General features: G+C 39.1%; 1 protein-coding gene across 4 annotated transcripts in view; it reads left to right on the forward strand.

The window, feature by feature from the left end:
- The window catches only part of LOC118738671 (MOXD1 homolog 2), a 1114343-nt gene that overhangs the window by 114435 nt on the left and 984126 nt on the right, over positions 1-15782 (forward strand). The window lies entirely within an intron of this gene.

Raw genomic sequence — 15782 nt, forward strand, 5'->3', positions numbered from 1 at the left:
GGAGAAAAATTAGAGTTATTGGAAAAGGTGGTGTGGCAGGCAACTCCCATGCAAATTGATTTTTCTATGCTGCATATCTCTGGAGGTGTTTATTGCAGAGGACTGGAACTTGGCACCGAGATGTGTATACAAAATTAATTCCATACTCATGGAGAAAAATTTGCGTTATTCGAAAAGTGAACATGGTTCCTCTCGTAAAAATTTACTGTTTTATACTGCTTATCTCTAGAGGTGTTCATGGTAGAGTACTGGGACTTGGTACTGGGGTATGTAAAATCAATTCTAAATTCATGGACGAAGACTAGGGTCATAAGAAAAAGGGGTGTGGCACTTCCAGTACAAATTTACTTTTTCTTGCCACATATCCCTGGAAGTGTTTGTGGAAGAATACTGGAACTTGGTAAGGAGTTGTGTATGCAAAATGTATCAATTGCTCATGGAAAAAATGTGAGTTATTAAAAAAGGAGGCATGTCGCCTCCCGTACATACTAGAGAGTTCTTAATACATATCTCTGCAAGGATAGAAAATTTCTCGAAGTATTTTAAATTTGTTATGGAGATTTATTTAATAATTGCCGTACTGACAGAATAAATTTCATTAAATGGAAAAGGGAGAGCCGGGTTCGGCCTTATAATCTAAAGCTCTCTTGAGGCATTTGCTACAGTAATGAGAAGTGGTATTTTACTGGGTTACTAAATTTGAGTTGGAAATATTAGAACCCGCCGTGGCACCTCCAAGAAGGTTACACGTTCACGCGTCGTATACCTGGAACCATTTTAAGGTAAACTTAGAGGGATTGATATCTTAGGTATGCCTAGCGCGCAGACGAGATTTTATAATTTCATAGTTTTAATCGACCTAAATACCTGAACTCGCTTAAAAAATAAGGAGCTATAACGAAATGGGCACAGAAATAAAATCTAACAACATTAAATTAAATATGTTTTAATAGAAATTTCTGTAAGTAGTAAAATAGTATAATTCATTTGCCATTTTTATGTTCATATGCACGTCATAAATGTATGTTCCTTATGTAATTTTTGTCAAACGTTAATGCATATTTGTAATTTTTGTACTTATTGTTGATATAGTGAAAATAAACAACCAGCCCCTGAAGATGATAATGAGTTTAGCGAAACGTTGGGCAACAATAGTGGAATTACTTTGTTTTATTTGCACTAAAGGATGCAAGATCGGACAAGCCTATTAAAATATTAAAATTTAAAAAACATCATTAAATTATTTTTCATATTTGTATAAAAGCGCGGGGTGAAACCCGCGGGTATAAGCTAGTATATACATAAATATTCAAAAATAATGTTGTTGCAAAAACTCTCAATACAAATCGAATTCGATAGCGTAAAAAGAAATATTCATATTTTTTTGGACTTATCAAATTTTCTGTGACTACTTTGGACTTAGCAATTTTGCACATCACGGAATAAAACGGGTAGAAATAAAACAAGTAGTTAGATCCTTTCAGAAACGGTGCATTTCCAATATTCCTTGCTTCCTGCATCAAAAACTAATTGTTCATAAAAAGTGGACTTAGCAACATTTCACTCTAAGCTAGCGATATTCGGAATGCAGAGCGGAATATTAAAGCTAATCCGAAATCTTGTAAAACCCGAATTTTGTAAAATCAAAAAAACTTTGCTCTAGCATACCCAGTACAGTATTTCTGGAAAATCAATTCGCTAATACTCCTGTTGAGGCTGTTAATTTGTTCGCCGAGTTTTTCATGTCAAAATTACGATGTTGACGATGGGAGTTGCCATGATTTCTCATCTGAAATATTTTCTTCGGTTAATCTGGGGACCTTGCATATCTCTTCTGACGAAGTTATGAACGCGATACTTTCCTTCAAGTCTTCTTCGCATTCAGACGCTGACGGTCTGTCGGCTCTTTTACTAAAGGGATGCCCAGCGTTGTTATACCCTTTACAATTAATTTTTAATAAATCTCTTTTCTCGGGTAACTTTATTAATGACTGGAAGATAACAACAACTACGCCTCTTTCAAAAATGGTAGTAAAAATAATGTACGGAATTATAGGCCAATTTCGAAACTATCAACCTTTTCCAAACTTTTTGAAAGTGTCGTCAAAGACAAATTTTATTTAGTCATTAATCAGCCCAAACCAGCATGGATTTGTATCCGGGCGGTCGACAGTCTCCAATTTAATGGTATTTAGTGATTTTTGTATCTCATCGTTTTCGGACGGTTCGCAAGTTGACTGCATAAATACTGACTTTTCTAAGGCGTTCGATAGAGTATCTCACAAGATTCTGTTAAATAAGTTAGCTTGCCTTGGCTTCCATTCGTCTCCTCTCAAATGGATCACCTCATACTTGTCTAATCGGCGCTGTGGGGTTTCGATTGATGGCGTAGTTTCGGACTTTTTCGTTGCCTCTTCTGGTGTTCCACAGGTGAGCATTTTAGGCCCTCTCTTATTCGTTCTTTTTGTAAACGACATTGGCAATTGTTTTTCCTTTTCAAATTATCTGCTTTATGCCGATGATTTGAAGGTTTTTGCAATTGTATCTTTAAACATCAATAAATATTTTCCATTAACATTCACTAGGCGTCAGAACGCCACTGCTACACTTTACTCAATTTCTAACTTTGTCCTTACCAAGGTTACAGAGACTAAAGATCTTGGAGTGGTTTTTGAGGCAAAGTTTTCATTTAATAGTCACATTAATGTTATTATTTCTAAATCATACTCGGTAATGAGTTTTGTTCGACGTAATACCTCCGAGTTTTCTGATCCTTACACATTTAAGCTTCGTTTTTCGTCTCTTGTACGCTCTAACTCAGAGTAAATACGCGGTAATTATCTGGAGACCATATGATCAACATTCGGTAAATAGGATTGAAAGGATTCAAAAAAATTTTCTGAAACATGCATTGCGATCATTGCGGTTCGAGGATCCCATTCCATCCCACCATTCCCGCCTGTTGCTAATTGATCTAAGTTCTTTGGAAAAGAGGTCAGTCGTCTCTCTTTCTTTTATTTTCAATGTAATTAATTTCACTGCCCATCTCTACTTGAGCGGATTAGCTTTAATGTGCCGCATAATTTTGCTGCGTAATTTTTATCCTTTTTATGTTGATAACTGCAGAACTAAATTTGCGAGTAATGCGCCTATTTCACGTGCCCTAAAGGAATTTAATGACTTATTATACCCGAGCGCACTTGTGCACAAGGGTATATTAATTTTGTTCACATAACGGTTGTTTGTAACAGCCAAAACGAATCGAGATAGATATAGACAAATGTATACATAAATGATCAGGATGAAAAAAGAAATCGATTAAGCCATGTCTGTCTGTCCGTCCGTCTGTCCGTCTGTCCGTGTACACGATAACTCTAGCAAAAATTGAGATATCTCAACGAAATTTGGTATGTAGATTTCCCTTAATCCAAGGTAGGTTAATGGGCGAAATCGGACTTTAACCACGCCCACTTCCCATATAACGGTAATTTCCAGAAATACGAAAACTGCGATATTTTAGTAACTACTGGAGATTATTCACTCAAAATTGATATTTATAATAAAGTTTAGACGAAAAATAAGAATATTATAAATTTTTGGAAAATGGGCGTAGCCACGCCCACTTATGGTTACATGTGTATATCTTGGTAACCGCTGCACCAATTTCTTCCAAACTTGGCACAGTTGTTGGCCTTGGTACAGCATAAAAAACCGCCGAAACTTTTTAAAATCGGACAATAACCACGCCCACATCCCATATAACGGTAATTTAGAGAAATACAAAATCTTCGATAAATCATTAAATATTGAAGCTAATTTATTCAAAATTGATGCTTGCAACAATTCTTTACCAAGAAATACGTTTATGGTAAAATTTTGGAAAATGGGCGTGGCACCGCCCACTTATGATCACATATAAGTATATCGGTAACCGTTCTACCAATTTTTACCAAACTCGGTATGATAATTGTACTTGCCACGTGTAAGCAAAACGTTGAAAATTATTGAAATCGGACTAAAATAACGGCCGATTCTCATATAACGGTAAATTTAAGAAATGCTTGAAACTTCAATATTTCGAAATTGAAGGACGCTAATTTACTCAAAATTGATACACCTCGGCTTACCATCTAGCGGAAGGTTTCGGAAGGGTGAAAAAACATATATTTAATACTTGCGCCGGGTATTTAATTTCGGCTCCGCCCGAACTTAGACTTTCTTACTTGTTTTCTTCTAAGTTAATAGACTTTTCTCTATCTAAATCTGCTTTTGTGAGCCTATTAAATTCAATCATGCAATAAGCATTTATTGTTAATTTTTCTTTAGTCTGTAAGCTACTTTGTACTGTAGATTTAAAATGAAATACATAAATATTGAATGGTGCAACCAAAATGGGAGGTAGCTGCATTTTTGCGTTGTATTTGGTGCTGAACACTGCACTGAGGTCGAACGCCTACACATTGTATATTGCCCTTCATCTAGGTCATCGTCGAAACCCATTGCATCATTACGATCCAGAAAGCTGTGTTGTTCTCTTAGTAGAGCCTCCCTTTGCCTTAAGATTTCGCTCTGCTCATGTAGCAGTTCGGCCCGGCGGTGAAGTCCTTGCGAGCTGATTGAGCTTATGGAGTTAGCGGAGCTAGTTGGCCGATTACATTAGGGCGATAGTTGATTGCGCGACATGTCCTGCACCCGATTAGCAGATGTATGAGCTCCAGACAATATGCGAGCATCCAGGATATCGGGCTGCGTCGCATGATCGAGTTGATGTGCATCTCCAATATTAGTGCCGTACTCTCCCTGTGTCAGCAAGTTTTTGATTGAAGCTACAGGCTTGTGTGCAGTGGGATAGCTTTTTGAAGCAGCTAGATTAGCAGCGACAGTGAAATCAGGTCCAACGGTGAAGATAGCCGGCACAGTGGAAGTCTCAGCTATATTCGTAGTAGCATGCGACATTGAGATTGTCAATATGTAGTTTTATTTAAGTTGGAACGCGTAGTGAAGGCAGAGTAAATTGTTTAAGATGTTAAAAAATGTCGACAATTTTTTTCAATTCAAAAAGTATTTAATTCTTTGTTCTTATGTCAAACGACTTTTCTTTTTCTGTTTTCTTTTCGACCAATCAGCATGCGCCACGCATAGTAGCTTGCAAGTTAGGTGAGCGGAGCTTACGTTTGACTTATTTCAACTGTGCGGCTAGATCGTTCTTAACAAAGCCCATGTTTTTGTTATTTTTTTCAACTTTGACCATCCTAAACAACATTTATTTTAGAATAAATTGATACCTCACCTAATGCAATTGCATAAAAAATCTCAAAGTTAAGCAATTTGAGCAAAAATACCGCCTTGAATTTTTAAGTGAGTATCTACCGGACTTTCATATTTTTTGAGCAGTGTGTGTTACTGCAAAAATCGGCAAATACCAGTATCTTTCAACGGCAGCATCGAGTGGTGACAAACGTCTGGCGTACCCCGTTTGAATATAACACTGGTCTACAAGGGTTTTGCGAATAAGACGGGACCTGGTGTTTCCGAACGGATTTTTCGTGCTGAACACGAATCTGGGGTCCAAAACTTCCCATCACGTCACGTTTTCGAGAAAAAAGGGGTTGAAACCCCTAAAAACAGCGTTTTTGGCCATTTTTGAAAAATTGTAGAGCTGAACCCTGACGTGCTACAAACTTTGTATATGTCAGAAATTAAAGGCTAAATCGTGCCCTTTCGAATGAGCCCTATGCCGAATTAATCGCATGCACCCTTAGATCAGGGGGTGTATTTGTGTCTAGGAGTCCAATTTTTATATCCACCATATTCGACCCGTCATCTTAAATTTTTAAAATCTAACTGCAGATTCGTAATCAGCGACTTTTAATATAGTTAAAACCTTGGCATTATTAATTTTCTATGATCGTTTAAGATTAAATTCTTTCTGTGAACAATTTTTCCTGCACCCCTAAACACAAATACACCCCCTGCTTTAAGGGTGCACGCGATCAATTCGGCATAGGGCTCATTCGAAAGGGCACGGTTTAGCCTTTAATTTCTGATATATGCAAAATTTGTACCACGTCAGGGTTCAGCTCTATAATTTTTCGAAAATGGCCAAAAACGCTGTTTTTAGGGGTTTCAACCCCTTTTTTCTCGAAAACGTGACGTGATGGGACATTTTTGACCCCGGATTCGTGTTCAGCACGAAAAATCCGTTCAGAAACACCAGATCCCGTCTTATTCGCAGAAAAAAAGTTGAAATTTGTAGACCAGTGTAATCATTGATATTTTGCTGAAGCACCTCAGCTAAGTTAAGCACACGTTGCATCGTAGACATTGCGCCTAGGGTTCGAACGATACTATCGATATTGAGTAAGTATCGATACTTACAGCCAGTTTCACCAAATTATTTAAGTGAAAATTACTTTAATTTCGGTTTCACCAATCAATTTTAATTTTGATTTAAGTGACCTATGCTCTGCACTTAAATAAAAGTTAAATCAGAATAACCACACTCAGAGGTGTTACACGTTTAATCACCTGATCATTGTGCATCTGCTGCTTACTTGTATACCAGCCCTGCTTTTACAACACAGCGTGCCAAAGCTTTCAAAAGCTCTCAGTACAAATGAAAGCGAAAGCTAGTCCTAGTCTGTTTTACAACCACTTTTTACTCACTTAAATAAATAGTTTATTGAAACTGAAAATAATTAAAATGAGATTTAAATAAAAAATTAAATTAAAGTTAATTTCCACTTAAATAGTTTGGTGAAACTGGCTGTTAGGGTATACAAATGAGTACTTTAATACTCGATACCTTATTTGGTGATTTTACTCGATACTTTGCAAAGTACTCGTAGTATCGAATACTTTTTAAAAAACACACTTTTTAATTTATTTCTTCCATTGCTTTCATTGCTTATATGGATTACTATCATTCAATTTTGTCCATCACTTAAAATAAACTGAAATTGCGTGTAGTCTGTTGCATATCATAAGCCAAATAAGTTATAGTTTAATGGCCATATTCATAAAAAATAGAGTAGGTTTAAAGAGCTTAATAAAATGACATTTTCATACATTTTTCAGTTTATAAACCTTTTTTATTTTTTATGAATAAGGCCATAAAACTTTGCGCAAAGTTCACGAAAATGCAGAATTTTTAGAAACTTTTTGGGTATGCAGTTTTGTAACCTATTCAAATTTACGTGTAGCCAAATTATTACGTGTAGCCTACTACCGTTGACTTTTAATTCAAACTTGCACATTATTATACTAAAATTGAAAATGCATACCCAAAAAGTTTAAAAAATGTCTTAATAAAAATTGAAATTCGTGAAAGTATATATATATATATATCTCTATGTATGTATGTACATTTAACATTAAAATTACTTCTAACGTGAAAGTAAGTTCTGCAATGAAATAAAAATCAAATATTTTAAATTTATATTGTTTTCTTTTCAGGAAATAACTAGATATACGATTGAAGAATAAAATATTTTAAGTATCCCAAAAAAACATATTTTAATGAGTCCGATACTGAGTAGTATCGATACTTTTTCCCTGATACTTTTAGGGTATCGATACCATGAGCTCGATGCCAGAATGAGTACTCAGTATCGATACCAAAGTCTGAAATTTCGATCCCTAATTGCGCCCGAAATAGGCCCATTTGAAGGCTATCGGGGAGCTGAGTCTACGGATGTTTCCATAATAAACTGGTCTCGAAAAGATAGCCGACCTGCACGGTATGTTGTTGTAGGTGCTCCAAAGCGATCTCGTCTTCTTTGGACAATAAAGCAGCAGGTTTGGCTGGCACTCTTAAATGATCAAGGCATATGTATGCTTTAGTTATTTGAAGCAGCTCAGCTTAGGCAGAGCAGTTGCAAATATGTTAGACGCGATGTACAGTATCGACACCGATTACAGGTGTCAATCCTTTCAATGTCCATCTAAGTCTAGACTTTTCTGCTATTATTGGCTCATTTTCGCCACCATATAAATATTTTATTGGAGATCCAAGCGGCAAACCTATTAAATATTCCAAATCTGACTGCAATTTGGTAGCGCTAAGCGTTTGGATAGGCAAGTCGAGTTTCTTGACTGAGCGACTGAGCGTGCACATATTGCACGGATTGCACGGATTGCACGGTTTGCAAAGCTGTCCCATACGAAAACCGGTTTTTACCGTGCAATCCGTGCAATATGTGCACCATGCAAGGCCTTTGCAAGACTCAGAGAATACCCCTATTATGTTGACACTCTGCATCGGCCCGAGTGTAGAACTACAGGAAGTTCTCGAAACAGTGTGCTGCTCCTGCCAAAACTATGCATATTCACATTGCCAGGCTGTGCTGAGACGCTCTCCCTGACATTTTTTGACGCTTGTACAGCTTCAGCACAAACTAAAAGCCTGATTATGGCAACTTAACTTAACTTAACGGAACGTAGAACTTAGAGAATCAAAATGAAACAGATTTCGACGTGGCATTAAGTTACGTTAAGTTTCGGCTGTTCAATTATAAGCAACATCCCTTTAACAGAATTTTTAAGTGAGCGCCGTAAGTTACGTTAAGTTGCCATAATCAGACCATAACTCTGTGTTGTGTAGTAAGGGATGATGACTGCGGGTGCAACTATTAACATTGCATGTTGCGACCGATTTACAACCAGCTGTCGGGTGTCTCATCAAGCATCGTTGACATAGTTTCAATCACAGTATATACAGTAATAAACTTTTTGAGTACTCCTCGGGGGTAAAATCTGATCAGGGTTGATAATGAGAATGAGCATGAGTTTTGCTGATTCAGAGTTGCATACAAAATTATGCTTTTATTAGTTGAAAATCTAAAAAGTTAAAGTTACGGAAACTTTTTTTGTGGAGTTATTTTTTTCTATCTAAGTAATACGCGTTATCAATATTGTGGCGAATACTGCGGCAACACAAGCAGAATGTTCGAGGAATGACGTAGAATGTTCCACAATGAGAAAACGTCAAGTGGATGAACACTACGAACAGCGAGAGAAAGAGAATGAGCGACGAACTTCAGAACATTCTAGAGTTGCCATGAGTGCGAGCGCAGGTATATCGAGCCCTAACCGCCGAAATAACGTAAGCGACATGTTTTTCAAAATTTTCTTTTTGATGCAGAAATATTCCTAGAGCGTCTAGATGCATTTCTGCATCAAAAATAAAATTTTGAACAAAAAGTCGCTTACGTTATTTTGGCGGTTAGGGCTCGATATAAGGGCGCCACCAGACCCCGGAGTGAGTTAGTTACAAGGCAGCAAGCTTCAAGTAAAGTGAGTTGCGAATAAGCAAGTTTAATTGTGTTAACAAGTTTTGTAAAGCGTTGCTTTAACGAGTATTGTAAAGTGTTTCTACTGTATTAGCGAGTATTGTAAATTGTTTGTTGTACAATAAAGTTAATTGTACCAAAATTTGGTCATCGTGAGCATTTATTTAACAATCCAGCGATATGAGCCGTAAGATATTTGGGAAATCCCACAAGGTTTCAAGGATAAACGTAACGATTGGTGTCAGAAGTGCGATTGTTTAATAAATCCCAGAGAGGAAACTTCCGAAAATGGCACGCATGTCATCGCAGCTGGAAGCACAGAAAACGTACCTGTCATCGCAGCTAGATGAAAAGATTACTCAGCTACAAGAGAATTTATTCAAAGATAGCGCGGAACTCAGAAAGAGACAGGATAAAATCGAGGAACGACAAGATAAAATCGAAGCGCTTATTAAGGAAAAACAAGACAAAGTCGAAGCTAAGGTGGATGAGCTTGAAGATCGTTTCCGGGGTTTGCAGTTGAATCGTCCATCTAATTCGACGAACGCTCCCAAGGCAAAGACTCCATCCTTTGATGGCACTATTCCTTTCCAGGTCTTTAAGCTCCAATTTGAGAAGACAGCTACAGCAAATCACTGGGGCATAGAGGATAAATCCGCTGCTCTGTTAATTGCATTAATTGGACCTGCAGCGGAAATCTTGCAGACTATTCCTGACTGTGAAAGGAACAATTACGATGCATTGATGGGGCCGTGGAAAGACGCTATGGTAGCGAGCACAGGCGACAGATCTGTGCCAAAAATCCAACGAGACTCTACAGGAATTCGCTTCAGAGATCGGGAGGTTGGCTCACTTAGCTATTGGAGACGCATCTGGTGAGCACCTCGAAAGGGTAAAAATCCAGAGGTTCATCAACGGAATGCAGGACGTGTATACCAAGCGAGAGACGTACGCGAATCCAAAGCCCACATTTGCTGAATGTGTCTCGTATGCTGAGACACGTGAAACGGCAGCACTCCTAAGTAGACCAGCCTACAAAGCCCATCGAGTGGAGGTGGAGACACCGGACGAGAGAAAGGAAATGCTGAAGAAGCTAATCGAACTAGTGGGCGAGAAAAAGCATGGCTGTTTCAAATGTTTTAAATGTGGAAAGCCAGGCCACTTCGCCGGCGATTGCAGCGCAAGTTCTAATGCGCTCAACAGTCCAGCAGGACGCAAACGCAGGGCCGAAGGAGACGAATCCAACTCCAATCAGTCGTTAAACTAAAACGAGCAGCAAGGGGCGCGCGCTGTCTCCCGCAATTAAATGCCCCATAATCTTCGTCTCGTAAATTGGCAGAAAAGCGAGCAACGTTACTGTTGGTGGATATGTGGACGGACATGAGCGAGTATTAACTGTAGATACGGGTGCATCACATCCCATCATTCGATCTGATTTGGTCACTAAAGAGGTAAGGCCATTTTACCTGGAGCAAGGTTGAGGACAGCAACTGGTGAGGACACCCAAGTTGTAGGAGAGGTAACATGCAAAGTCGCAGTAGGGAATGTGACGGTGTTACACAAGTTCATAGTCGCGGCGAATGTGGATGAAGTCATCATTGGAATAGACTTCTTACTTGATCAAGGTATGCAGCTCAACATTAAGAACAGGATTATGACGTATAACAACATGGAAGTGCCCCTTAGGTTTGGGTATGATGGCCCGTACAGCAGCAAGTGAGGGATCCTAGAGGAAAGCGAGCAGATTTCAGCGTCGCATTCCACTTCGAGTACTCAATGAGTTCAAATCACCAATTAAACTCCAAAGAGGAACTGTACTGGGGCAATGTCGAGAGGTAGAGGCAATCTTCAACTGCGAAAAATTACCTGAGAGCGATTTCATTGGCGAGAATGACATTGCGGAAGACATTAATGCATGGACGGAAGGGTTGGAAGAAAAATACCAGCACAACGCTAAGGAACTTCTCCAGAGATACTCCAACATATTCGACAAGGATTACAACAAACCAGGAAGGACCAACGTTGTGAAATATCGCATTGATATTGGCGAAGCAAGGCCAATCCGTCAAGATCCTCGGAGTGTTCCACTTGCCAAACGTGAAACTGTTAGCCAAATAATAAAAGAAATGAGCGAAAATGGTATGATTGAACCAGCAGCGAGTCCGTTGAGTTCGCCGGTAGTACTTGTGAAGAAGAAGGATGGCCAAATGCGGTTCTGCGTAGACTACCGGAAACTAAACGGTCTGTGGCAATTCACGGTGATGCCATTTGGATTATGCAACGCTCCTGCCACTTTTGAACGACTTATGGACCATGGGCTCAAAGGACTGCATTGGAAAACATATTTGGTGTATCTAGACGACATTATCGTATTGGGTAGAAGTTTTGAGGGACACCTGAACAATTTGGAAGAAGTTTTCCAGAGGATAGCTGGCGCTGGTCTGAAGCTAAGTCCTAAAAAGTGCTCACTGCTCAAGAAGGACACACGGTGACAACGGAGGGCGTCTGTACTGCGAAGGAAATAATAGAAGCAGTAAAGGCTATGTACTGCACTTATGCTAGCGTATCCCGTTCCAGGTGCAACGTTTATTTTGGATACGGATGCTAGTGGTTATGCCATAGGAGGCTTACTGTCGCAGGTAATTGATGGGCAGGAGAAGGTAGTTGCCTCCTATAGCCGGAGTGCGTCCAACATTTCCACAAGTACTTCTATGGGCAACGTTTCCGAGATCGAACGGACTATGCAGCGCTGAAGTGGCTACAACAGTTTAAGAATCCAGAAGGACAACTAGCTCGGTGGATTGAGAGACTGCAAAGTTATGACTTCGCTATTGAGCACCGAAAGGGAAGTGTCCACGGAAATACTGATGCCATGTCCCGTCGACCATGTAGCCTGGAATGTAAACACTGCTCAAAAGCTGAGGGAAAAGAGGACATTACAGACGTCCGTCTAACGACAATAACACCAGCGGAAGAGTGGAAGGAAGAACAGCTACGAAAGTGTCAGCAGGAAGATGCAGATCTGGAGCTTTTGATGCATGGACTGGAGGTGGACAGAAGGCCAACCAAGGAGCAAATGGCAGCGGAAAGCCCCATCGCAAAGGCGTACTGGGCACAATGGAACAGCTTAAAATTAATATCTGGCTGTTTACACAGGGTATGGGAAAGCGAAGATGGCCAGTGCTCCCGCAACCTGATAGTAGTTCCAAGGGTAAGAATTCCGGATGTACTCAAGGAATTCCACAATGCTCCTAGTGGAGGGCACCTGGGAATCACGAAGGCGCTGGATAAGGTTAAGCAGAGGTTCTATTGGGTTGGTTGTCGGCAATCGGTCGCAGAGTGGATTGCTAACTGCGCGGAGTGTATTGCAGCTAAAGGGCCGAAATCCAGAAGTCATGGCCAGATGAAGCAGTATAACTCAGAAGCACCATTCGAGCGGATTGCCATGGATGTAGCCGGTCCATTTCCTTTTAGCGCACAGGTATACAAATACGTCCTTCTGGTTATGGACTACTCTAGCAAATGGCCGGAGTTATACCCGATTCCAAACCAGGAAGCTAAAACAGTAGCGGAGGTACTCACCTACAATTGGGTTGCCAGATACGGTGTACCTATAGAGCTGCACTCTGACCAGGGAAGAAATTATGAATCGGCGGTGTTCCAAGAGATGAAGAGAAAAGACTGGGTATCCAGAAAACTCGCACAACGGCTCTTCATCCCCAATCAGATGGCATGGTGGAACGTTTCAACCGAGCCCTGGAAGAGCATTTGCGGAAGGTCGTGGGCAAAAATCAGAAAGATTGGGATGTCCGCATACCCTTGTTTCTGATGGGATACCGGTCAGCAGTGCATGAAACAACGGCTAAAACTCCTGCAAGGGTAATCTTCGGCAGTGAGCTCCGTTTGCCTAGTGACCTGAAGTTTGGAGTAACTGGCGATGCAAGGAGGATTGAGAAAGAGACGTCCAACATCCTGGAAGAGGAGTTGAGAAAAATACATGCTCTTGTGAGACAGCGAACTCAAATTATGAGTGACAAGATGAAGGCCAGGTATAATAAGGCAATGAACTCCGAGGGTTTCCAAGAGGGAGACTTAGTGTTGCTGTACAATCCACAACGGATGGAAGGTTTGTCCCCAAAACTACAATGCAACTGGGAAGGTCCGTATAAGGTCGTCAAACGGCTGAATGACGTAGTTTATCGAATCCGTTGGGAGACCAAGAAACAAGATGAAGGTGGTCCATTTGGAAAGGCTTGCAGAGTTTGGAACAGCAATTGTGTCTGATCGGGACGATCAGACTTAGGTGGAGGGCAGTGTGGCGAATACTGAGGCAACACAAAGCGAAAAACAAGAAATATGTTGAAGAATGTTCGAGGAATGACGTAGAATGTTCCACAATGAGAAAACGTCAAGTGGATGAACACTGCGAACAGCGAGAGAAAGAGAATGAACATTCTAGAGTTGCCATGAGTGCGAGCGCAGGTATATAAGGGCGCCACCAGACAGCAAGCTACAAGTGAGTTGCGAATAACCAAGTTTAATTGTGTTAACAAGTTTTGTAAAGCGTTGTAATTGCTTTAGTGAGTATTGTAAAGTGTTGTTACTGTATTAGCGAGTATTGTAAATTGTTTGTTGTACAGTAAAGTTAATTGTACTACAATTTAGTCATCGTGAGCATTTATTTGACAATCCAGCGATACGAGCCGTAAGATATTTGGGAAATTCTACAAGGTTTCAAGGATAAACGTAACAATATGAACCAAATCGGACCATAAACACGGGTTTTCAAATATCTCGACACCTGGGCCACCTAGCGGATTAATTCATCTTTCATATTGCATTGCCACCGGGTTCTGAGCTAAGTTTGCAGTTTAAAGTCTCTGCCTCATCGGGAAGTTGGTTAAATTGGATTTCAGGATTTGATTACACAGGTGAAAGTTAACAAAAGCTTGTAAAAAATATATTTAGCTAAAGGTTCGGCTAGTAGCGGGCGTGTATCAAATAACCGTGCAAAAACGTGCAGCTAAAATATATATTGTTTTAATCTACAGCAAATAAGCTTTAATTAAAAAAAAAAATTAAGTGTGGCGTTGAGTGGCATGGTTTTTAAAAGTTTGTGCAAAAAAATAAAACAGAAATTAAGTAAGGGCAAAATAGACTTGGCTTAGAACCAACATAAATAATACAACTCTTAATAAATATTGATAATTATTGTTCTGATTAACTAGGAGCACTTACCATTATCTTCAACTTCCATTACAGAGTTTCTGGAAAGAGTTTCGCCTTTTTCATAAAATAAATATAAAAAAGTTAGAAGTATTAAGTCACTGAAACCACGATTCACAATGAAAATATACTTTGTCAACTTTCGAGAGTAAGAAAGTCATGTACCTATGCGGAATGAAATACGAACTGATGCAGTATAAAGAAACAGCTATAATTTCGGGTGCAACATATATGGTTTTTCCACTCACATAGATATTGTCGAAATTTCCAATAAAAATGTTTATAGAAATACTCGTGTCCATACGGTTTGGCCTGTCTAAGTTTTCGGGCATAGTGTGGAGGGCTTTTTTAAAAACATTTATTGGGACTTTATTGTGCCAATTTGCGTTATTAATTTTTAGACGATAGAATTTTTAGAGTTAGAATTAGACGATAAACGGTTCCGAGTTATATTTAGGTATCCTTTTATTTCAATTTTAGTTTATTTCAATTTGAAGCATTAGTACAATAATATTTACAAACATTTTTTTTAGTACAACAGGGAGGTAGGTATAACACCAAAAATTATAAATTAAACAATACAATAGAGATTATTATCTCAAAGAAAACAAAACAAATTCAAAAGGAACAAGCAAAGAAGGATAAGTTCGGACGAAACCGAAATTTCTATACCCGGCGCATGTCAAATATCGTCGTTTCAACTTTCTCTAAACTACATTTGCATGATAAGCAGGGGTGTTTTTCCCTGTTTAAAATGTTTTCGATAATATGCTGAGTTAGACTTAATGATATAATTGAACATAGTTTGGTAGAAATCGATAAAGTGGCTACAGAGATACACCTTTGGAGTCACAAAATGGGCGGTGCCGCGCCCTAAAAGTATATAGCAATCTTATATATTTATTGTTAACCCTTAAACGCCAGACATTTCCGATTGGATCGAAAATTAGATTTTCGATCTAAACCTTGATTCTAAGCAATGTTTGTTCAACGATTTTTTGTGCAATTGATGCGTTTGGATTTTAGTGGGAGTTTTTTGGGTTGGTCGCTGGAGGAACCATCAGGAGTTCATTGGAGAAGTATATGTAAAGCAAATGTTCTTTAAATCCATTTTTTTTTTAAATTTCATTTGCAAAAAATTGTGAATTAAGAAATAATTATATTTAGTTAGTATGAAAATCCAGGAAACAATTTTGTTTTGACGAGAAACATAAATATACGCCGCATTTAATACAATAACCCTGTGCACGTGATGAGCAATTAGGA

The sequence above is a fragment of the Rhagoletis pomonella genome, unplaced genomic scaffold, assembly GCF_013731165.1.
Source record: "Rhagoletis pomonella isolate Grant_MI unplaced genomic scaffold, Rhpom_1.0 Rhpom_scaffold_00005, whole genome shotgun sequence".
NCBI classification, from domain to species: domain Eukaryota; kingdom Metazoa; phylum Arthropoda; class Insecta; order Diptera; family Tephritidae; genus Rhagoletis; species Rhagoletis pomonella.